Raw genomic sequence first — 7,847 nt, 5'->3', positions numbered from 1 at the left:
AAATCCCCCAGAATGGAGAAGTAACAGAATAAATATATTTTTTAGAGATATGAAAGCCACCAAAAGAAGTAACTATGACAATTGAAAGTGACTGCCTCTGAAGAGATTGGAACAGGGGCACCGGAGGCAGGAGATTGCTGGGATTCATAAGAAGACTTACAGAATCACTTGATCCTTTAATCAACATGCGTGTGAAAATTCCAACTTTGAAGTCAATTGTTTTTTTAAGATTTAATTTATTTATTTGACAGACAGAGATTGCAAGTAGGTAGAGAGGCAGCCAGAGAGAGAGGTGGGGGAAGCAGGCTCCCTGCTGAGCAGAGAGCCTGACGTGGGGCTCGATCCCAAGACCTTGGGATCATGACCTGAGCCGAAGGCAGAGGCTTAACCCACTGAGCCACCCAGGTGCCCCTGAAGTCAATTTTTAAAAAGTCTTCAGGCACACACGTATATGCAGATACAGGCTACATCCAAAACAGAAAAGCAAACCTCTACCTAGAGGAAAAGGGAAGTGGGGGAAGTGGTTTGACTGGAAACAAAAAGGATGAGAAGGCATCATGGAAAATGAGAGAGCTCAACATTCCAAATAAGAAGAAGACATCAAAGTATAATTTTCATCCTTCCAACACCCGTCTAGGGCTTTCAACTTTGGAAGAGCACACGTGGACTCCGTGTTGACTCCTCTTCCTTCCATCCCCACCATTAGCCACCAGAATAGCGTTTGCCAATCATCTGCATTACAAGTTTCACTTCAACAGGTGTTGACAAGGAATAGTTGATTATGGATATGGAGCAAGAAGCAGAGTCATGACAAGGAACAGGAGAGGAAAAGCCGGCATTTACATGTTGTGCAATTCATACCCACGAAGAAATCCACAAAGACCAACTGTTGACTAATGATTGATAGGTGCAGACCTAATATCTGTTGTTGATAAAGAGATCTCCCCCAACCCTGGCCCTTTCTCCCTCATTGCACCAGCAGAGGGATGGATTTGGAAGGATGTGATACCCCTCTCATAGGCGCTTGTCCAGCAGAGAAGTCTGTCCATAGGAGCTTGGTTTGAGAATGTCCCAAAAGTTCCCTCAGAACCTCGGAGAATGCCTCCTCACATCAAGAACTCCACAAGCTGTGTTTCCTTCTCTGCGGAAACAATCCTGTTACAAGAAAACAATCTTAAATGAGTTCTTCTCACCAAACTGAAAAGTTTTGACACTGATGAAGGTCATTCAAACAAGATGGGATGGCCTTCCCAGGGTCAGAGTGGTGCAAACCAACATTCACTTGTTTGTATTCACTTGTTTGTGTTTTTTCTCCCTTCCAAAAAAGAGATTTATTTCTTTTCATTGTTCTGGGCTTGCCTCAGGATGTTTATTAATTGAAATATAGTTGACATATAACCTTGTGGAAGTTTAAGGGACACAACCTGTTGATGTATTTATATATTGCAATATGATTATGACAGTAGGGTTAATTAACACTTCTACTACCTCACATAATTATTTACTTTTTGTGGTGGAACATGTCTAGTCTCTTAGCAACTCTGAAGTCCATAACAAAGTACTTTTGGCTACAGTTACTATGCCGTGCATGAGATCTCCAGAGCTTACTCCTCTTTGATTTACAAGTTTGTACCCTTGGACTAACATCTCCCCAGTTCCTCTACCTCCATGCCCAGGCTGAAGCGCACTGGGAGAATTCCTCTCCAACACCCTCTGAGCCTTAGTCCTCTCTTTCCCATATTCCTGCATTTCAAGGCTGCCTGTGAATTCTGATCACATATTCCCTGGAGAGAGGCATTTATACCACTGATAAGCTATAGTCGAGTGGCTCTTCCTGGGGCTACAAGGACGCAATCCATTGCTTTTCATTAAATGTCAACTTGATTAAGTGATATGAGATCAATGGTATAGTTTTTATCTGTGGATTCTTGTGGGGAAGTCCCATGGATTGCTTCGAGAACTTGACCTCCCTCTAGACCTCTGACTTGTGTAACTCTGGAGAAGTACTTAACTTCTTTCTCATCCATGAAAGGGAAATAGTTCTGAGGCTGTCATGAGTCTGCAATGAAATAATGACCATAAAATTCCCAGCCTAGAGTTCTCACAAAGTGCTGAATAGAATAATCTAATTCCTTTCCCTCTGAGGCCACACTGTATGGAGGACCCAAAGACAACCCACAACCCAGCTCTGGGGAGCAGGATAAACACAAGACTCAGACCAAAGCATTAAGGCGTTTGCTAACTGTCTGCTTTGCATTCTGGCCACTCACTTGCTACCTGACTCTACCTGCTCTCACCCCCAGAGAGCAAACGCCCCAAATGCAAGTTCTGCCCTGCCCTCCCAGAGAAAGGCAAGGAGCAAAAAGAGCCCACCTTGAACTACAGACAGTAATAGGACTCCAGCATCTAATGGAGGCAGAGTTTGTGGTCCGCCACAAACAGGGTTATTCAAAAGGTAATCGAGAAATCCCAAGGAGAGGCTCCTCCACCCCGCCAGACAAATGGCCCCTTTCCTCTGTAATCTGAGTTCAGAGTCACAGGTCTCCTTCCAGCTGACTCACAAAGCCAAACAAAATGCTTTGAGCCAATTCCTCTTTGAAAGGGGCAGCTGCTCAGGTGATGTGCGGTGCAAGCCATTTAGGCTGGCCCAGGGTCCTACCAGGGCTCCTGGGGAAGGTGCTCTGCTCTCAGACACTCACAGCCAAAGGTTAAGATGAGCTCGGGCTCAGAAAGGGAAGGGAAATCGCTGCCTTCATTTTTATCCCCCTGGCAGAGGGGAAGTTATAAAAGCCGCTTTCTGAGCAGTGAACCAGAAATGAGTTCATCTCTCCTGCTACTTAGTTGTGTTTCCCCAGGCAAACCGAGGTCTCTCTGAGTCTCTTCAGTGAGGAAAAGAGGTGGGATTAGGTCTGTGAGACCCCTTTCCACATTAGGGTTCTTTTCTGCAAACATCTCTACCTCATAAATATTCTGCTACGCATGAGACAGCGGAAGGAAACAGATCAGCTACTGTTACAGGATTATGGAAACTTTGTATCTTCTCCAAGTTTTGCATTTGAGCCAAAGCTTAAGTACCAAACAATAGTTGTCAAGAAACTTCTCATTTAAAGTCAGGTCTGCAAAGGGTAAAGTAAGAGCCAATTTTACCAGTGTTGACTATTATTTACTCCTAAGCTTTATTTAAAATTTCACTGGAGCTTAGAGTGAGGACTTCTTTAAAAAGGGGTATGTGCCAGGGAACCTAGGTGGCTCAGTCAGTTAAGCATCTGCCTTCAGCTCAGGTCACGATCTAAGGGTCCTGGGATCCTGGCATCCAGCCTCACACCCAGCTCCCTGCTCACCAGGGAGTCTGGTTCTCTCTCTGCCTCTGCTCCTTCCCCGCTTGTGCTCGTGCTCTTTCTCTCTCAAATAAATGAATAAAATATTTCAAAAAGGGTGCGGGGTGGGATGTGCCATATGTTCCCCCTCCTCACATCTTTCTCATAGGTGGGGAAATGGTTTCCCCTCATTTTAAGGCAGGTGAGCTGCCTGAAGACGAGCCTCAAAACAACAACTCAGAGAGACTGACAGGTGCTCCTGAAGTTTGAAGAACTCAGGGACTGCCTTGTACGTCTGAGTAGAGCCAAAGGCAAGAGGGTTGGACTGGAAGAAGGGGGCAGAAAGAAAGAAGAACTAAATTGGGAATGGCCCATTCTTCAAGTTAGACTGCACAAAGGTGTGTACGTGTTTTCCAAACACCCACTATGGACCCCACGATAGGGAACCAGCCATAGATCTTTAAAAAGACTGTCCCCAAAAGCTTCCTACCAGAGGAAGTCAGTCTTATCGGGAAGAGGCTGCACCATGCCATCAGAGGTAGGTGGTTGGGATATTGTAAGTGGCCATCCAGAAAAGGTATTACCTAAGTTAGTGAACTGTAGCCAGAGATTTCTATTAGGGAAATTTCTGTGGAACCCACAAATAGGTCCCCTGAAAAAGGGCTGGCAACTGCACACCTGCACCCAGAAGGGGATGCCAGATGCAAATGTCCTATTCCATTAGACCCCCCTGGCTTCTCCTCTCTCCCCTCCTCTTAGTCAAGCCTACAAGGGCCAGAAGCCACTACTAGGAAGGTATATGACTGGACAAACAGATACCAATCACACTGCGTTCCTCCCTCTTCCCACTACAGATTTCTCGAGGCTGTCACAAAGACAGGGAGGGATGAAGAGGTTTTTTGCCAATATTTTCTTATGAAAATTTTCAGACATTCAGCAAAAGTTGAAAAAAATTTATTGTGAACCCCTATAGAACCACCATCTATCTTTCTCACATATCTATCCATCCCTCTATCCATTCATGACTCCCTCTTAGTTTCATGCATTTCAAAGTGAACTGTAGACATCAATATACATCTCCTAATACCTCAGCATGCATTAACTAGGGTTCAGTACAGTTTTACATACAATGAAATCATAAATCTTAAGTATGTGTTTGTTGAGTTTTGACAAATACATATGTATAACCCAAAACTCTTATCAAATAAAGGACATTACCGTAACCCCCCAAAGTCCCCTTCATGTTTTCTCTCCGTCAATCCCCACCCACTTTTAGATTTTTTTCAAGCATAGATTGGGTTAGCCAAATTTTAGAATTCCATGTAAATTAAACCATATATTTTGAGAAGTTCTTTATAGATCTTGGATATCAGCCCTTTGTACTGTCATTTGCGAATATCTTCTCCCATTCCGTGGGTTTCCTCTTTGTTTTGTTGACTGTTTCCTTTGCTGTGCAGAAGCTTTTGATCTCGATGAAGTCCCAAAAGTTCATTTTCGCTTTTGTTTTCTTTGCCTTTGGAGACATATCTTGAAAGAGGTTGTTGTGGCCGATGTTGAAGAGGTTACTGCCTATGTTCTCCTCCAGGATTTTGATAGATTCCTGCCTCACGTTGAGGTCCTTTGTCCATTTTGAGTATTTATCTTTGTGTATGATGTGAGAGAATGGTCGAGTTTCATTCTTCTACACAGTTTCACTTACTTGTGGAGCATAAGGAATAACACGGAGGACATGGGGAGATGGAGAGGAGTAGTGGGTTGGGGGAAATTGGAGGGGGAGACAAACCATGAGAGACTGTGGACTCTGAGAAACAAACTGAGGGCTTTGGAAAGGAGGGGGCTGGGGGGTTGGGTGAGCCTGGTGGTGGGTATTGTGGAGGGCACATATTGCATGGAACACTGGGTGTGGTGCATAGATAATGAATTCAGGAACACTGAAAAGAAATAAAATGAAAAAAGTTTAAAAAACTAAAAAATAAAAAAAACATATAGTAATGACTCCTCATTTCAGCAAAATATTTTTGATAGTCAACACTATTGCTATACATATCAACAGCTCTTTTACTTGTACTGGTGACAGATTACGATACTTTGCTTATACATTCTCATGTTTATGGACCGGAGGACCGTGTCCAGTTTTTGGCTGTATGAATAAAACTATTATATTCTTCTACAAGTCTTCTTTCTCTTCTTAAATATACATTTTCATTGAGTAAATACCTACAGCGAAGTGACTGGATTTACAGGGTAAGTATATATTTACTTTTATAAGGAAATTCCAGAAACTTTCTAACGTGATCGTACTTTATATTCCCACCAGCAATATGAGAGAATTTCAGCTGCTCTATATTCTTGCCAACATTATTATTTAATCTTTCCAAACAACCATTTGGTGGGTGTGTAGTGGTATCTTGTTGTGGTTTAATTTATATTTCTTTTTTCTCTAAGATTTTATTTATTTTTTGACAGAGAGAGATACAGCAAGAGAGGGAACACAAGCAAGGGGAGTGGGAGAGGGAGAAGCAGGCTTCCCGCAGAGTAGGGAGCCCGATGTGGCGCTCAATCCCAGGACCCTGAGACCATGACCTGAGCCGAAGGCAGCTGCTTAACAACTGAGCCACCCAGGTGCCCCTAAATTTGTATTTCTTTGATGAGTAATGATGTTGAGCATTTGTTCCCACTTTTGTATCATCCTTGTAAAGTGTCTCCTGAGAACTTTTCTTCTTCTAGAGGGTGGTTTTCGTTGTTGTTGCCATTATTGTTTTATCTTTTTATTGTCAGGTTATAAAAGAATTCTCCCATACCCTCAAATCTAGTCCTCTGTCAGAAAATGGGTTTATAAATATTTCTTCCCAGTCTGTGGCTTGCATATTCATTGTCTTAATGTATCCTTTGACTAGCAGAAGTTTATATCAATATTTCTGGTAGATCCTGTGTCAGTTACAAGGTATATTTTCAAAAATTGTGTTTATTTCATCCATGTTGTTGAATCTGCCACCTTAAAGTTGTTCATAATAATCTCTCTTTTTTTCGGGTTTTATATATTTATTCAGAAAGTGATTCAACTATGGAATGATGCATTTTTAGCACTATGAAATCCAATGTCTTGAAATCCTTTCTCCCCGCAGTTCTGTTTATTACCGTGTTATAATCCTGAAGAAATTCTCTTATCTGAAGTTTTTCATGCATTCGGGTATTTTGCATGATGTCTGATGTGCTCAGTAATAAAGGCTGCAATGAAGTAGTAGCTATGATCATAACCCTCTTGTAATCTGAAAACAATTGGGACTTTCTTTTCTGTACTGACAACTAAGAAGTTATCAGGTAGTAATTGTCCATCTGTAGGCCACTGGTCACTTTTCCTGGATCAATTAGTATGTCCAACTGAACACCTGGATAGGACTTCACAAGATGGGTGGCATCATCAGCCTTCCATTTACTTTGATCTGTTCCCAAATATCCACTAAAGACTTTTTTTTCCCCCCAAGAACAGAGCGCTGAGTTGCAAATTGGAGCAAATGCTGACACAGATTTGGACTTTCCAGGATTCTTCAAAGCCCATATCAGAGCTCTGTGGCCTCCCCTAGAGTGGCCAAAAATAGACCTCCTTTAGGGGGTCCATTGCAAAGTTGGCATTTATGAGTTGGGGAAGCTCTGTAGTTACATAAGAGTACATTCTATAGTTAGTTTTCCAAGGATTTTCAGTGGCATCCACTTAAAAACCTAGCACCAGTGCCAAAGTCCCAGCTCTTGTCTTCTATAATATTGCAGCCAGGAGGGCTGTCATCTGGAGAAAGGATGATGAGGCCATGTTCAGCGGCAGCTTGATGATAACCAGACTTTGATATAAAATTTTGTTCCATGCGAGTTAAACCAGATAGCCATGCAGTGCAGGACATTTTCCAGTTTCTGCCTCGGGTGGTAAGTAGATAGCAAATTTCACTTTGCAGTTCAGTTCAACACTGTCACGTTCAAAAATGTTCTGCAATCCTCCAAATCACGTGGTGCTGGAAATCTGCTTCAGGGCCGTGTTTGTCCTGACCACTGCTACTTGCTTTTTTTTCTGCACCAAAGGACGGATGATCCTCGGCGATGGGAGGCAGGCAGGGAAATGAGCAGCAGTCGGAGTGGAAAGGTGGGGCCTCGTCATCTAAACTTATTCAGAATACTCTTATCCTCCTTGTGTCCATAAGATCTGTAGGGATAATCCCTCTTTCACTTCTGATATGGAGAACTAGTGTTTTCTCCCCTTTTTTGTATGATCAGCATAACTAGTGGGTTACTAATTTCAATCTTTTCAAAGAGCCAATTGCCTTGTTACAAAACAATTGCTTCGTTAATTTTCTTTCTTTTCTGTTTTCATTTGTCCAGCCTCTGCACTTTTATTTTTATAATTTCCTTCGTACTACTTTCTTCGGGTTTTCCTTGCCTTTTTTGTTCCGCCTATCTTCTTCAGGTCATTAATTTTAGACTTTCCCCCTTTTCTATTATAAGCACATATAGCTATAAAGTTCCCTGTGAGGCCTACTATGG

At 42.4% G+C, this 7,847-nt stretch overlaps 1 pseudogene across 1 annotated transcript; it reads right to left on the bottom strand.

Moving 5' to 3' along the window:
- Window positions 1-6,495: 6,495 nt before the first annotated feature.
- Window positions 6,496-7,464, bottom strand: LOC308346071 (S-formylglutathione hydrolase-like; annotated as a pseudogene). The gene has a single exon. The product of its transcript is annotated as an S-formylglutathione hydrolase-like (transcript).
- Between the last annotated feature and the right edge of the window lie 383 nt (window positions 7,465-7,847).

The sequence above is a fragment of the Martes martes genome (assembly GCF_963455335.1).
Source record: "Martes martes genome assembly, chromosome: 7".
Taxonomy (NCBI): domain Eukaryota; kingdom Metazoa; phylum Chordata; class Mammalia; order Carnivora; family Mustelidae; genus Martes; species Martes martes.
This window is presented reverse-complemented; position numbering and strand designations above follow the sequence as displayed.